Raw genomic sequence first — 16762 nt, forward strand, 5'->3', positions numbered from 1 at the left:
GCCAAGGCCATTGTTGGAACAACAACTCCCCGGAAAATCACTGCAGTGAGACGCTCTTGCATTCCTGCCCCCACTCCCATGGACAACTGCTGATAGTCAACTCTGTTTGGAGCCCAACCAAGGTTGTCTCTGGACTGAGGCACCAAGATTGTGATGCCAGGTGGAAGCGACTCTCTCCAGGCTTACAGAGACACACACATATGGACAGATATGCAATCAAGCCCCCATAGGCCCACATCCAACGCCTTTGCGGCTTTTACCCCCCCAGCTTATGTTGCTGAGGTTTTTTCATGTTCCCACACTGTACTCCTCGAGGAGCATGGTATGGGGATTGTTTTTTTCTCCTCCACTCTCCTCACGTCACTCTGCATCTCTCTTTTCCATCCCTGTCCTATCTACCCCCCATTTTATCAAAGCGTATGTATGTTTTGTATATGTATGGATAGGTTGATGGCTAATTTTGCTGGTACTTATACGAGTGACAATATAGGAATTTTTGATTGATTGGACTGCCAGCAAGTCTAGATAATTTATGTGGGTTGACTTCAAGTGAGAACCCCATTTGCCACTCACCATTCTCCCTTCGATAAGGGTGTCAAGGAGCTCCTCCTTTTCATTGGTTGTCAGGTTGGTGAGCTCAAACCACCATCTTAGCCCGTCTCTCGCTGAGACACTTCACAGACCCACGCGAGCAGGTGAGAAAGGTGGATTCCTCATCTTCGTTGTTGGACAGCAGGAGCTCCAGGTCAGCCAACTCCCCCTCCTCATTCTCCACATCTCCCTCTATGATGGAATGTGCAATGGCAATGCCCTTGCATCCCACGTCTGCGCCTTGCGACAGGGAGATGGGTACAAGTGGAGATTTGCATCTACTCAGCTCGGCCCGGGTATTGCAGCCAAGAACTCCGACATATCCACTGCTCCCTGTTGGATAGCAGGTTATCGGGTTTGCTCCCAAGAGGCTAGCCTGGGAGGCTAGCTGGCAGCAAAGCAGCTTACTGGGGAAAGCAGTGCAGTGGATACAGTCGACTTTGTGTGTGGAAGCATTGCCACTTCTTATGGTGTAAGTACATATGAAACACGCAAATTATTTATTTGATACATCTGATGCATTTGGATATTTACTGAATAAAAAAAATTAATGTGCTTCATGGGATGTTTAGTTGCAAAATGAAAATGCATGAATTCCTCCTCGCTACATTATCAGCATCCATGCATGTGCAATTACCAATAGGACAAACTGTTTGCACGTCCTTTTGAAATGTGTTAAATATAGATGTTATGATGTTATGTTTATACATGTAAACCTTTAATAGATCTGGCCCAGTGTTTGCTCACTCAAATTGTTTACGCTGGTTTTACGCTAGTAATGAAGTAAAAGGCCTTTTGCAAGTCCAAATCAAACATCCCACGCTGTGTAAAGGGCATGTTGCAGAACCCGTTTACTGTAATGTGTCCTAAAAACACTAACCCTTACCACAACTTGGACATAAGAAAAGCACCAAACATAAATCAAATGATATAGTTTTAAAACATTAGCATGTCATTATAAGCTGTTAATGTCCCATGATGTTAAGACAATGCTGTACAGGTTTTGTAATTCCTGACACTTTGTTCACTCCTTTTAAATGAATGCATCACATAGATTGGTACTTTACAAACTGAATAAAGCTGTCGGTAGAATCATAACTGACTTAAAATCACTTTTATAGTAAATAATAAACTCTGCCCTTGTACATAGATGTGAGAAAGGTTTCTGTTTGTTTTTCTTCTCTCGAACATATCTTCTGCTAATGTTTTAGCAATGTTTCTCATTTTCCTTCTATGTGTATTTGTCACATACAGTACTTCCATCTGTTCTTTTCATTCAAGCAGGTTGAACTTATTTTGTGCATTTTTCATGAGATGCTTTAACAAATCTCATTATATGAGTGTTTCTTTTACAGGCTAATTTTTGCTATATGCTACTTAAACTGGGTTACATAATCAATGTTTATAAATCACAGATCACCTATATATTATATCTGACCATGTACATGCCTATCTTAATAATATATAGTCAATGTAAAGCACTTCTTTTAGGCCCATCAGCATATTAATAAGCAGACATGGAATTATTTCTTCACCTCCACAAGTCGGGCACAATGCATACATAACAGTCAATGTTGAGATCCGCAGAGACTCAAAGCAGACGTCAGCACGGCCTAGACACAAAAAGCTCCAAATCTCATACTTCTAATATTTACTTTTAGTATGTAGTATAGATTCCCTTACAAAGTACAGTATATGTGTGTAGCGTGCAGTAGGCTATACATACAATTGGGACACACTAAATTCTGTGGTATATGTGGGCATAGGTTGTATACACAGTTCAGCCAGTCTGCTGCGCAAAGGATTGAGGGTCAGAATGGCCAGAGACACATGCTGACATGCATACTGCAAAATATGACTGGATGTATGAGAACATCCTGGTACTTTTGACGTACTGCATCTGACTTACTAAATAATGGGAAATACTAATTCCTTTTCTCTCATACTAAATAGTATGATAGTGCAGGGTCAATTTACACAATGACAGCCAGACAGGCTACTCAGTAGCAAAATCTGAACGCAGAATTTAACGGGACTTTTCACACTACTGAAAAAGACAAACAAAACAAAAAACAAAACAAACACAAAACACAAAAAAACACAAAGACCCAGGGCCAAGCAGGATTTTCATGCAATGTGAAGGGGGCCTAATAGAGAATATAGGGTCATGACAGAGAAGCTCGGCCTAAATGTCCATTGTAAACACAGGGTAAACATACTGTACTACACTTGAGTGTGAAACTTCAAATGTCTGCGTATAAACTTTTATACGCAGAACATGTGGAGGTGAGGTAGAGGTAGAGAAACAGAAAACAAGGTGAATTTGGATGCCACCATAAATGTCAGAGGAACAGAGCACAACACTAAACCCAAAGAAAAAGTGATCTGGATTGTGTCATACTTTGTGCCCTTTTACTGACGTGTATAATATGTGTTGCATATGCAGAATATTGAATATATACTGCTAATGTTATGTTCCTTTATTCTATATATGGGGAATTAAGAATCTCATTGACGTCTGTCCTCCCTTCGCACTGTAAAGAAACTGCCATATTTTAGGAACTCTAACCCTAATCCCGAGTCAGTCATCATCATGCCTAAATGTATAGCTCTTTGATATTATTTTATATTTATGCTGTTCCCTCACTCCCGCAGCAGCGCCACAATGCAGCATTGCACAAAGTGATCTCGACGTCATTATGCAATAATCTTCATATGTTAAAAGATAAATGACTTCGTTAACCTCTTAACACAGTCCTAGTCAGGTATAGCTGTGGTTACATGAAATGCCTATGTACTGTGCTGTCATCACACATGAGGAATAGCAATGATAGCATAGCAATGAGCATGCATCAAACATTGGCTTTAGTGGCGATATAGGTGAGGACATAGATCTTTGGCCTTTGACATGCTTGACTAATGAGGACACTGAAATGAAGAAAAGGACAAATAACATTTTTAGTTATGCTTAATCATGCTTGATGTAAAGCATCAGACATTTTTTAATTTCTTGTTTATGTCAGGCGCCTCTCGTGCTTTATACACCAGATTTAGTATTCAACAGTATACTGTTGAATACAATACTTGAGAATTTTGTAGTTTTTACATCACTTCACTGATTTCATTGCTAGTTACTTTGCAAGCTTATCTACTTATTCATTACCGCAAAGAGAACAAAATAATCGATAAAGTTTTGAATTATTTTCTCAGTATTATGTTGTTATCAAGCTAGATAGCACGATTGTGTCGTCTTAACCAGATGTAGCATTAAAGTGACATACACATTATGTGTAAGTATATCTTTGATACCCAAACTGGAATGCTTATCATAATCCTTATGTGATAGATGTATATAATAGAACTTTAGTTTTAAGCTGTATGTCTTATTTTTTTGTCTTTCTACATTTGAGAGCAGTAAAAACACCTGAACACTTTCTTTTACCTAAAATCTGTTACTGTCCTTAACAATCCAAGTGAGACAACATTTATTTGTTAAAGATTAAAATACAAATAAAAATAAATAGCTTAACACACTAAAACACTGACAGAACTTGAGCAGAATGTTTCTGATAACAATACTTATTTTGCAGTTAACTGAGGTGAATCCTCTTTTATTTTAACACCGATGCAGACCTGCAGGTCAGAGCTGAGAGGTGTTGAATATTATGTGGTCCTCTTGGACTTGTAGCTTCGTCTTAATTAATGTCCCATCAGGGGGAGGGGCAACAAACGGACAGTGGGAAGGAGAGTGGAGCGACAGAGCGACAGAGACAGCATCACCATTATTGTGAAGAGCAATACAAGAAGGTAAGCTTTAAGAATTTTTTTTTTTTAAATCTTCCACGGTAACTAATGATATTTGTGCAAGATTAATTAATTTTCTTAGGTAGAAAGTTGTCATGCAAGACTTGTTGTAGGATAGTATTAACAATGTTGGGCAAACTAACTTCAGTTGGAAGTGTAATGTGCTAAGCTACTCTATATTAAATGTAGCTTCACTTCACTGAAGCTATCATCCTGAAAAATTTAGCAAGCTTAAGCATTAAGTTATAGTAAAATGAAGGTTAACCAGTGCGACTGGATCCAAGCTTTTACTGATAGGATGAAACCAACTATATTATCTACCTCCATTCAGTTAACAAAATGTATTTCCTCAGTTTAAACCCAGGCCCTCATTTGTGGCCGGCTTCATTTAATACCTGCTTGGAGACATATTTAAACATAGGTCACTCACATGAACATGCACACTTGGAAAAAACAATTATCCTCCTCAAGATTTTTTTCCATGCACAAAAAATGTCACTATTACTTGAAGTTGTATTATGGCTTAATATTGTTCACTCCATGTCAGTTGCAACATACGTGGTTAACATATGCTGATTTGGTCTTACAGTGTGTACACATTGATGTGTACATTCATTTTTCCCAGTAGTCTTTAACAAACATTTGCTAGTTCTACCAACATTGAAAATGAATTAGACTGGTTGCCTACAACTATTTACAAGGCAAATCTGCACTTTTGGTGTGAACGTAGCATTAGAAGCAGTGTTGTGTTACAAACTACAGTGTTTTAGTGAGACGTTCCTAAGTTTTGTTCTCTCTTTACACACATGAACTGGACAGACTACACCTAATTATACACAATATGAAAACACAGGATTATATTGAAAATGTCCGTTGCAGTGTAAATAAAAACAGAACATTATAGGCTTCATAAATAGGGGAATAAACAATTCAATTGGATTACATTAATGTGTCAAAGATGACTTCTTAATGTGGTGGTAAGGGACTAATGTAACATGTTCTCTGATGGTTTTCAGATGGACATGACCCGTGTAAAGAGAATGGTACTTCAGATACAGGCGGTGAGTTAAATGAATAATATGAAATTTTACAAAACACAAAACGTATCTTGACAAGGGAGCCGGTTGGTTGTTTTTATACTTAAATGGGTAGTTCAATATTTTTGCAAATTGGTGTCAACATCGAAGTATATTTTGCCTCATTCATTACATGTCTATATGAGCATCATCTATATTGCATTCAAAATGCAATATGAATAACATATCAATTGCATTTGTAATGTGAGTTTGACTTGATTTTAAAATCATGATATGGATTTTTCTATTCGGCTTTTAAAATATTTGTTATAGTAAAATGATGCAATTTTCTGAGCTTATCAGATTGAGCTGTTCTATTATTTGTATTTAGATACTTTGATAGTATGTAGGCAGTACATTCAATCAACAGGTAATTATGAGAATTAAAACAGTTTGACTACGATGGGAGTGAGTGAGGTGACATGTTTTGTTCCGATTTTTTTTTTTCAGATGAAGGTCCTGACCTCTCATCCATCACACTGAGACATGACTCCTGTGAAGCGGATGATACCTCAGATACAGAAGGTGACTTAAGAAAGGTTTATTATGAAATACAAATAATATAATGTTCCAGGATCCATGCTGCTTAGTTTTGACCTCATGAATTTAAGGGACAGCAGATCCAAAGCGTGGAAAGTGCAAGGTTAAGAAGAGGTCAATGAAAACGAGAGGAGAAAAACGCGCAAAGCCATTACGAAAGGGTAGTCTATTAAAACCATCACCCCCGATGTTGTGAGTTTGGTTTTATTTTTCTTTGGTCGCAGTCGCAGAATTTGAACTGTTTGTGTGTGGCGGTGATAGTAACCGTGTGTGAACTTCCAGTTATTGGCCAGAAAAATATCCGCAACAAAATCGGCAGCAGATATCAGCCATGACCAACGTCTAAAACATCGGCATTGGCTTGAAAAAAATCCATATTGGTAGACCTCTACTCTGGACCCCAGAGGGTTAAACTAAAGTGTCTCTTTAAACATGAAATAACTCTCTTGAATCAGGTAAATGTTTTTAGCAAGGTAAATGTCAATTATTTACTCAAGGAAAGAATGAATTTAGTTTCAAAATAAAATGAGAAATAATGACATAGGGCCTTTAAATCTCCTTAAGCTTCAAAATACCCTTTTCAGTGATCACAAAAACCCTTGAAGTTACTCACAATACATTCAAATACTCTTTTTACATTTGAGTTACTCTCTCAATGGTATATTCAAACTCTGCTCAGTGGTATATTCAAACTCACTCGCACAAATGCACAAGCCTGATATTGTGTCGCTTGGGTACGAGGAGATCCACAGTTCCAGACCAAACAATCCAAGAACAATAAAAGAAAAGTGTTACCTCTACTCCAAAGGGCGGCCGGTTACCGGATCCGAGCCTCTGATGGACGGCGATGCGGCAGGTAGACGGGAAGCAGGTGGGTGAGAGAGTGAGGGAGCCTGGCTATGCAGTCCGAGACGATGTCCAATGACGCAGAGTCACATCGGCGGCAGCCGAGTTAAATCCTCCGGTTCCCGCGTTGACACCACCGGGCACAGCCAAGTCCGCTCGCTTTGCTAGCGAATGCGAGTAATACATGCCACATTAGCTCAGTAGCTAGGTTAAGCTAAACAACGATGCAGCTACAACAGTAATTTCGAGCAGAAGCGTCTTAAGCTGTACACCAAACAGAAGTAGCTTCAACATTTAGCTCCAGGGTGTCGAGCAGACGGTCTCTTAAATACTGAACACTACCACTTCACAACTATTATCTTTGAAGAGTTACATGCTTGCCGTCACGCGTTTCCCTCGTGACTGGTCTCTCGGTCAAGTTCTCTTCTTTTCCACAAAACAAAACACACACACATAAATTCTCACTCTCTCTTCCCGTCTGACCCTGTCAATCACCTCTTAACCAATTAAAGACCAAGATTACGCTTCGCCTCAATCATTACTTCCTCTTTCACCAATAGCTTCTTCAAAATAAAATGAAATATTTAACAATGTGCCTTTGTGTCTTTTTAAATGTGTTTATTACACCCTACTCTTTTATCAAGCTATATTAACCCTCATGAACTATTAACAACACTTAACATTACAATTTTTTTAATAAAAGCTTTACCCATTCATGAACATATTTAAACTAAATATTATTTATTATGTATTCCATGGGTATGTATTTTTAACAGGACAGCAGTGGCTTTACTCACCAGAAATGAACAGTTCCCCCCAGAACCAGTCAAGGATAGGGCTCATAGTTGCTGATCTGAAAGCAGTGGACACAACCTTTTCCTGGTTGGGTCAGGCTAGCTAGTTCTAGGATCAAAATGTTAACTGGACGATTTAGTTATGCAGCTCACAACAGATGAAAATTAACCACTCTCTGAGCCTCCAGTCAGAGGACATGAAAGCGCTGATACTACCATAGGCCACAGAGAAGGCCTAAGAATACAGACTTGAAATTAGACTGATTAAAGGAACAGTGCAATGTATTTCAAGTTTCAGCCACTTGCAGTTTTAATCGTGAAGGCCCAGGCAGATTTCTTTGACAACCACCAAAAGATGGCTAAAATATAAATGAATAAAACTTCAAACGCAAAGTTACACTGCAGCTGAGAGACAGACAAGCCATAACACGAAAGTTATAGGCTACTGGAAATAATACGATTAATGGGAAAATGTTAAAATGTAAGTCAGTGATTTTGATCGACCTTAGGCCAGTGGAGAAGGCCTTGCTGACCCTGGTAACCCACCATTGCTACAGCCATTGGCTAATTAGGCTCCCAGCATGTGTTTGCAAAACAGACAAATCTCCAGTTTGACTTCATGGACTATATTTTCAACCAGCACCGCATACTGTGCACTGCAGATATGATTAGTCCAAATAAATCATCACCGTCAAAAGCATTTACTTAACAACGTGTTGTAAGATGATATAGTGTTTCAGGGATAAAACAAACAAACAAACAAACAAAAAGTGGTATTTTCTGTGAAGCAGCTAAGGGGCTAATAACTTTGACAATTAAATTCACCAGCAAATTTTCTCTGTTACCACTCTCTGTTTATTGACACATGATCGTGACAACAAACGCGAGCTGCCAACTGAGAAAACCTAATATACTAAATAGAAAAAGAACTTGTCAAAGCTGAGGTTAATGAGTGGTAATGATGAGATCATGTGCAGCACTGAACTCTGTGGAGTCACAGATGCTGCGTTTGAAAAATAATCCCTGAGCAGCTGATGGGGTGTAGTGTCAAAAGCTATGCTGAGGTCAAGACAAGCAAGAAAAACAAGGTAATTTGGGATCTTGGTAAAGACTCTTTCTGTGATTGTGACAAATGAAAGATTTACAGCTGTCATCAAGGTAAATCTGAATGTTGGGGAAATTCAAAATGGTTGTTTTCACATTTCAGTGAATAGGGAACTGTGCCACTGATCAGAGAGAGGTTGATGATGACTGCCTTTAGTTTCGTCCACTGCTTTGAATATACTATCTACGGTAGCTGATGTGTGAGTGTGTGTTGTGAGGATGCTTTGGTGTTCTACCCCTTTGCTAGAAACCTTGTTTGCGCTAAGTGGATTGGCGTGTGTTGCAACTCGGTTATAGGTATAATTTAAACTAGTTTAAATTCATTAAATTTAAATTATAAACTAAAAACTAGTTTTTAGTTTATAATTTAAATTTAATGAACTATGTTGTAAAATACACCAACCCAATCTATTACATGTTTTACACTATTTCTACTCTTATCACTCTATTGTGCTTTAAAGGCAGACAAGACAGGTTGTACCACTTTTACCTTCTAGATGTCAACTTTTGTGAAAATCAACCCAAAGGAAGAGCAAAGAGTTTTAAAAGTCAGTGCCCAAGTGGAAGAGGAGGGGACAGGCAAGTCCATTTTTTTTGTTGTTGTTGCCTTTTTATTCTACTTATAGAATCATCATAATTACCTACTTTAATTGTATTAAAACAATTTTATCTATTCGAGTAACATGACATTTGTATTGTTGTGACATAGAAGTGTTTGCTCTATTCAGGTATTACACATCCTAGGGAAAAGAGAATGACGATCTCATATGTTCTTGGAAATCTGTCTGTCATTGACACACCCAAAATTTACACCAAAGGTTCAAGTCAGTGCAAAATGTTGTCTTCATTATTTCTATGTCGTGTAATACCCAGGTCGGGTCAAATCATGTGCATTACTGGTATATCATTGTACTTTCAACAGGTTAAAGCCATTCACTACAATAATACACCCATTCCTGACATACCAGTGTACCTGTTTGAGGGGGAAAGGTGGTCGTCGCGTTTGCTACAGAATCTCACAACTGACAGCAGCGGTGTCACCACATTCTCATTAAGCACAGATGACTGCAGCAGAGATGTTAAACTTCATGTAAGGAAAAAAGGCTCACTAAACTACATTTGTCAGTCACACCACAACACTTAAAAGCCCAAAAGCTAAACCTAAATAAGTTTTCAGTAGCATCATTTTGGCCTCGTCTGTAAAACCTGAGCTCATTTTCCAAAGTTGTCTTCAACATCAACGACCATGGACTCATTAAAATTACTCCTATCTACGATTTAGATAAGTAAAAAAACATCACTGAAGTACCCCAATTACAGAACTGCTTTCTACGAGAGTGGAGTTCACACTCTGTCGCTGTCTGAACCCTCCTCTCCTCTTGCTAAAACTGCCAGCTCCCTGGAGGTGAAGAAGCAGGATAAACCACTTCCATGTGACACAGAAGTGGACATCTCCGTCCAATACACTATAGTGGGAGAAGCTCAGGGCTCTGTGATGTGATGTATCTGGTGAGTTGTTTCTTTATTTCTCGACTGTTTGCTAGTTCTAACTTCTCTTCAGAGAAAATCAACAGTGGATAGTGGATTTATTGTCACTTAACAAAACAGTTTGGACAGAGGAACTGTTGTCACAAAAGATGTTAAACACACTGTAAAAAAAAAATGTAATATAACAGAATTTTACTGCTTATTTCTGTATTCTGTATACAGAAACAATCTGGACAATCAACGAAAAAAAACATGAAATCACAGTAATTGTGAAAATACGTGTGAAAACATTATATTTATGTTCTTTTACAAAAAACATTAGAAATACAGATATTTATTGTTAAAATATGTTCACAAATGTATCATAATTTTACAAATATTTGTCTGTTATTTAATGGAATAAACTGTAAAATTCAACAAAACTTAAAACTTAAAAAATCATTTAAAATTACTGAGAAATGTATAGTAAAATAACTATACTGTAGGCTATTGTGTGTATATATATATACAATCCAATAAAAATCAAAACGTCTTGAATTATTTCACAGAATGTCTGAACAAAACACGTGTAAGCAGGAGACATTTTACTGCTGCAACGTCACCCTGCACAAACACAAAAGACAAAAACGTGAAGACGACATGTCATTGGAGTGCGTGCGTCTGTTTGTATTGGTCGACAGAAATGGTTGGAGAAGAAGAAGAACAACAACAAGACATGTCATCGGCTGTTGGGACACTGAACATCCGTCTTTGACGTTACGCTTAACAAGGTCAACAACCACCACGCGGCCGTTCCCGTTTGGTCACAGAAACTTGGAGCAAATAGCAGCTAATGTCGAGGCTGGAGGAAGGACGAAGGCAGAAGGCAAGTATCAAACTGAAGCTGAGTAGTATTAGCTTTATTCACCACCATGCCCCTGACTTTACTCAGTCAATAAAACCAATCCGCTAGCATGTCATCAATTGAAATGTTAGCTAACTATGATGACAAAAGTATGGCCAGCGGCGGCGTCTTCACGTGGTGTCTGCCAGTGTTAGTCATAGATATATATCTATGAGTGTTCTATGAGTAGTCAGCCAGAACAACCACTTTTTATTTTATTTACACTAACGTTAGCTTAGCACTTAACAGTCAGTCATTACGTTTACTTTTGTGAACTAACTGACACAGGCGGAGAGAAAGAGGAACATTTGTTTAGAGTTGCAACAATGAACAATAATCGATTGTTAACCCTCTTCTACATTTTCACTATTTCTTTGGCCATAACTTTTACTGTGTGTCTTGAAATGGCATGATTTCTGGCTAGGATAGGAAGCTGGATTTTATGGAACATGTCAAAATGTCAAAGTCGTCTTTCCACGCAGACTGCTCCTACTCCTCCACATGCAGGTGTTGCTAATAAGCCATTTTAAGTGGATTTTCTTCCAAAGAAGAGAGAACAAATGTTTTATAAATGATACTGAGATTTGGTATTGGTTTATTTCAACCAGTTACTCTTTCTTAAAACTAATATTTTCATCTTCCTCTTGCCTCTCACAAATATAGAAGGAGCGACCTACTCTGCCTTTTTCAAGGTTTTTCAAATTTTCATTTTGGTGCAACACTAGTCAGTGGTCAACATGAAATTCAAAACAATACTGAAAAATATGGAAAGGATAAGCTAACGATAATCTTCTAGTTTATTGAGGGGAGATCTGCTAACAGAGTTTAGGTCGACTTTTTCACAACCAATAGCATTTATTTTGATTTTGGCAAATTTCATGACTCATCATTTTCTCTCTGCAGATAAGTGGTGAGAGTTGATTTCATGGCATAAACTTGTGGTTAAGAACTCCACTCCTTTCCATGCTGAACTGTACAGTGAAGCAGTGCGCTCCGCAGTAGGAGAAACCTTAGTCAAAGAACCCAATGTTGAGCAGCTACCGAGATGCAGTGGAAAGGCACTCAGTACAAAAAGGGTCTTTCTGTGTTTAAACCAAGGTGAGGCACTTGAATTCAGACAGATTCAGCTCATGCTTGTGATGCAGAACCAGCACGTATACTTTGTTACACCTCATGACGTATCCTATATGCCAGCATTTGCATTGTATGAAGTGAAAAAAGCATGAAATGTTGGAAACCTGAGCGAAAACTAGATTATTACCATTTGCCTGTGTACAAGCTTTGTGGGACAAGATTAATTTCACTTCAGCATTGCATTGTTGACTCAGAGTAATCTGGAGTTTGAGAGATTAAAATGTAACAGTAAAACAGTCTTTTTCATCCCTTCTAGTCCTCCTAGTCATGGATTCAGAGTGTCCACTTCTGTCTTTCATCAAATCGATGCCTAAACTGAGACCCTGAGCCTTTGCTGCAATGTTTAGGAGTTGAGGACCTGAGCTACCTGCAGGAGAGTGACCTCCTTTCTGTCCTGAGACCAGTTGAAGCCAGGAAACTTCTGTCGCTGCTCAAAAAGACAAGTATGTGTTTTAATTTGTACAGATAAACTTTCACATTAGAAAAATGTGCATAGTCAAAATCTACTTATTAGGTCCACCTGTTCAAATGAATGCAGTCCAATACAGCAGGTCTACTTTGAATTATACTTCAAAGAATCTTCTCTGCATTTTTGTTGATGTTTTGAAAAAGGTGATGACTATACACTACACCTTGTTCATCACTGATTTCATAGTGGGTCTTAGTGGTGGTGTACTGCATTATATTGAGAAAGGAACAGTTTAAAATATATCAATGGCTACTGAGGATATAATTATGTTAGGTAATAATATACCCCATTGAGCTATGTGATGTCTGTGTTTAAATATTACTACTATCTGTCCTTTAATAAGGCCAACAACATGTCTTGGACAGTCCTCCAAGCAGCCAGAGCAACCAACAATTGAGCAGAGCCAGTACCAGTACAAGTCCAGTAACACAGTCTGATGAGATGCCCCTCTCTGGTGAGTACATGCATCTGTTGCACACAATTACTCTTTTGGGTTAGATGGGCTGAAAAATAACACAATCTACCTGTAATTTACTGTAATATAGTACAATCCGCAGCAGTGAATTGGCAGTGTGCTTAGAAATCAGTATCATCAGTTGGGTCTATCTTCTCTAGATTCTGATTCGGTAGCAAATGACACACAACTAATGATGGGATGGGATTATGGGATGAACACAGGATATTTTATCACAATGTACAGAATAAAATGACTTTTGTATCCAGCAGTAGCAATAGTTCCCCCAACAACAATATGTTGTTCATTTAGTTCCCATGTATAGTCAGTCTGGAGTGTATTTTCTTTGTAGTGTGTTATGTTGAGATTTTGCAAACTTGTCTGTCCCAAAGCAACGGTGTCATCTATAGTGGGACTCGTGTGACTGCTGTGGTGTATGAAAAGGCTGTATCTTCTTGCACCTTTATCCTGGTCCTGCCTCTTGAACTGTTATTAGCTGTTATTATTTATTAAAAGCTAATGTTTTCTGTCTTCTCTTCAGGTTTTTACAGCTCAGAAAATGCAACTTCACTACGATCAACAAGTAGTTCAAGTATGGACACCACACCGCGTCAACTGTATAGAGCAGGGGCCGGCAACGCGCGGCTCCGTAGCCACATGCGGCTCTTTCGTTCCTCTGTTGCGGCTCTCTGTGGCGAGCGGTGTGGCGAAAGGATGCTGATCAAAGCCGTTCACTTTTTTACGCTAAGTGCCTCAGAATAGCGGCAACTAGTCACTCATCAGTGAACGAGAGAGAGTTACACAACAACTGAATGACACTGAATGCCACACCACACTCATGGTTGTAACATCAACCAAAAAACACTGAACTCCCACATTGCATTGCAGCGCATTTACTAGTTGAATTGATGTATTTAATTTTTCGCCGGCAGGTCCAGTCCGCTATTTATTGAACTTTTCGACCCCAGGTAAGCCAACCGTAGATAAATCCCTGTTATGTATGCATAATGCAATTTCGTTTTCTCTGTAGCAGTTATTTCATTTCATAAATGCAACACACCTAGCATAGAGGTGGAAACGATATATGCAGTGTTATCTTCATTTTAGATGTCAAAGGGGTTTTGTGGCTCCCAGTGTTTTCTGTGGGAAACGGGTCCAAATGGCTCTTTGAGTGTGGAGGGTTGCCGACCCCTGGTATAGAGTATGGATTCATTTCCAGTGACGTTTCACCATGTTTCTAATCAGTGTTGTGGATGTATGGTGACTTGACCAGGTTATGAATGCCTTGTATGTAAATTGGTAACTCAACTATTTTTTTTCTTTTTCTTTTTAATTTTTTCTTTCATTACCAGTTCAGTTGAATTTTGTTTTTGTTTTTTTGTTTCAGAACCAGTCATTTTAATTGAACAGATTTTTGAATATTGCTGTAATAATGGTTACCTGCTACAGTTGAATAAAAATACGGAGAATGGGAAATTGTAGCTGTTCTTGTTCAGCTTGGTCTAATTTTTTTGTCATGTTCTCATGTTTTAAAAATATCAAATTATTGCTGTATACTGTTATATTACATGTAATCTAATATAACCTACAGCCTTTTTAAATAAAATAATGCTATTAAAACCAACTAATAAGAGCACATTTATGTAACTTTATTATTATTCATAGTACAACGTTTATTTGCCATCTTTATGAGTAATTTCATTATTTTAAAATGCAAAATGTTTGTAAATAAACATTAAAAACAACGTAAAACAATTAAATATCCATTTGATGTTTTCTAAAATTAACAGTAAATTCTTGCAATCTAACCAAATATCTAGTTTTGCAACAGTTTTTTGACATGTTTTGAAAGATTAATCACATTATTTTGTGTCATATACTGTTGTATTACATCAAATATAAATTATTATACAATCTCTTCCCATAAAATAATGTCATTAAAACCAACTAATAAAAGCACATGTCTGTAAATTTAAGGATTATTATTCGTAATACAACATTTATTTACCATATTTCTAGGTAATTTAATTGTTTTAAAATGTGAAAATGTTTCTAATTAAATGTTAAAACAACCTGAAAATATGGCAAACACTTGTTAAAATTACAAGTACAAACTGCATTTTAATTACGGAAAATAACTGCATTTTTACGATAAAGTAATTTTCCGTTATTTTACACTATTTTTATGGCTGTATACTCTTCTGATGGAGTTTATTTATTTATATCTGCACATTAGGCCTGTGTTGCCAGCACCAGACCTGGAGGAAATTCGAACCAGTTGAAACGTAACTTATGTAGGTAGATGGATGAAGAGAAGATGATGATGATGATTAGTGTCTTACTCAGATAAGAGCTCTTTTATTTCTCAGCTGTCCATGATTGAGCCTATACCTCTGCTCTCTCCAGTGAATCCACTGGAACACTTGGGTACCATATACTGAACTTAAAGTATATTACCTCAACTTAGAAAATACCTGAAACATTTCAGAGTAGCTCTTATTCATCCTTTATTATGAATACTATTTGGGATTACACTCTGTATACCCACTGAAGTTTTCTATAAAGTTTAGCTGTTGAAAACTGTATGCTGGCTTTCCTTTATTACCTAGTATGTACTCTTGTTTGTTGTATACAAAACCTACTGTATACTACTTGTGTGCTTCATCTGGAAAATGTGCTACTAAAATGTCAACAGTCCAAACACCCTCTTGCTATCATTTCTGGGGATTTAAATCATAACACCTTGGGTACTGTTTGGCCAGCTTTTCATCAGTTTGTTCATTGTAAGACCCAGGAAAATAGAACCCAGGATCAACACCGGACCCTTTCTTGGCTCTTCACCCCCCACCGATGCAGTCTTTACACACCCCCAGATGGCCAGTCCACAACTTCTTCCTGCCTATCACCTCTACTCTACCCCAAACTCCCACCTCCACTGAGCAAATCAGCCCTCCATTAAATAATCAATCCATCCCATTCACACCACCAAACACCAGAGGGGTAGAGGAGCTTATTCTCCAGCAGACTTACTCTATCTAGCTGTATAACCACTCACATTTTTGTAACTAAGCTACTATAACCAAGCAACTTTCCCTTGTGGAACATTACAGTCTAAGTCTTGTTGTCTTGTAAATTAGAGGATATTATCACCACACAAAATTTGCTCACTGTACAAATTGTTTACATAGTTGACATAGTAATGAAGTAAAAGGCCGTTTGCACAACCAACTCAAACATCCCAGGGCAAAGGACAGAACCTGTTTACTTCAATGTATATGTGTCCCACTTATTCTGGGAAAACAACACTAACTCTTTCCACAACTCGGACATAAGAAAAGCACAAAAGAATGAACCAAATGATTAAATATTCTCAGTGATGTTAAAGTATCTGTATGTGTCACAATGATGATAATTAGTGATTAGAGTTTAGTGATAGAGAGTTAGTGATAGAAGCATGAATGGTTCCAAGTAATGTTTTAGCACACAACCACTTGGTGAGAATGAACTCTTCACCTTTCTGAGGACAATGATCCAAAATGGCTTCAGCAGTTCCCAGCAATGTTTGGGAATAACCCAGCC

The 16762-nt window shown here is 37.9% G+C and overlaps 1 long non-coding RNA gene across 1 annotated transcript; it reads left to right on the forward strand.

The window, feature by feature from the left end:
• The first annotated feature begins 4334 nt into the window (after nt 1–4334).
• Nucleotides 4335–6479, forward strand: LOC125013806. The gene is made up of 3 exons (XR_007113405.1): nt 4335–4398; nt 5412–5456; nt 5922–6479. It is a non-coding gene; the product is annotated as an uncharacterized LOC125013806 (long non-coding RNA).
• The last annotated feature ends 10283 nt before the right edge of the window (nt 6480–16762 follow it).

This window comes from Mugil cephalus, chromosome 9 (genome assembly GCF_022458985.1).
Source record: "Mugil cephalus isolate CIBA_MC_2020 chromosome 9, CIBA_Mcephalus_1.1, whole genome shotgun sequence".
NCBI classification, from domain to species: domain Eukaryota; kingdom Metazoa; phylum Chordata; class Actinopteri; order Mugiliformes; family Mugilidae; genus Mugil; species Mugil cephalus.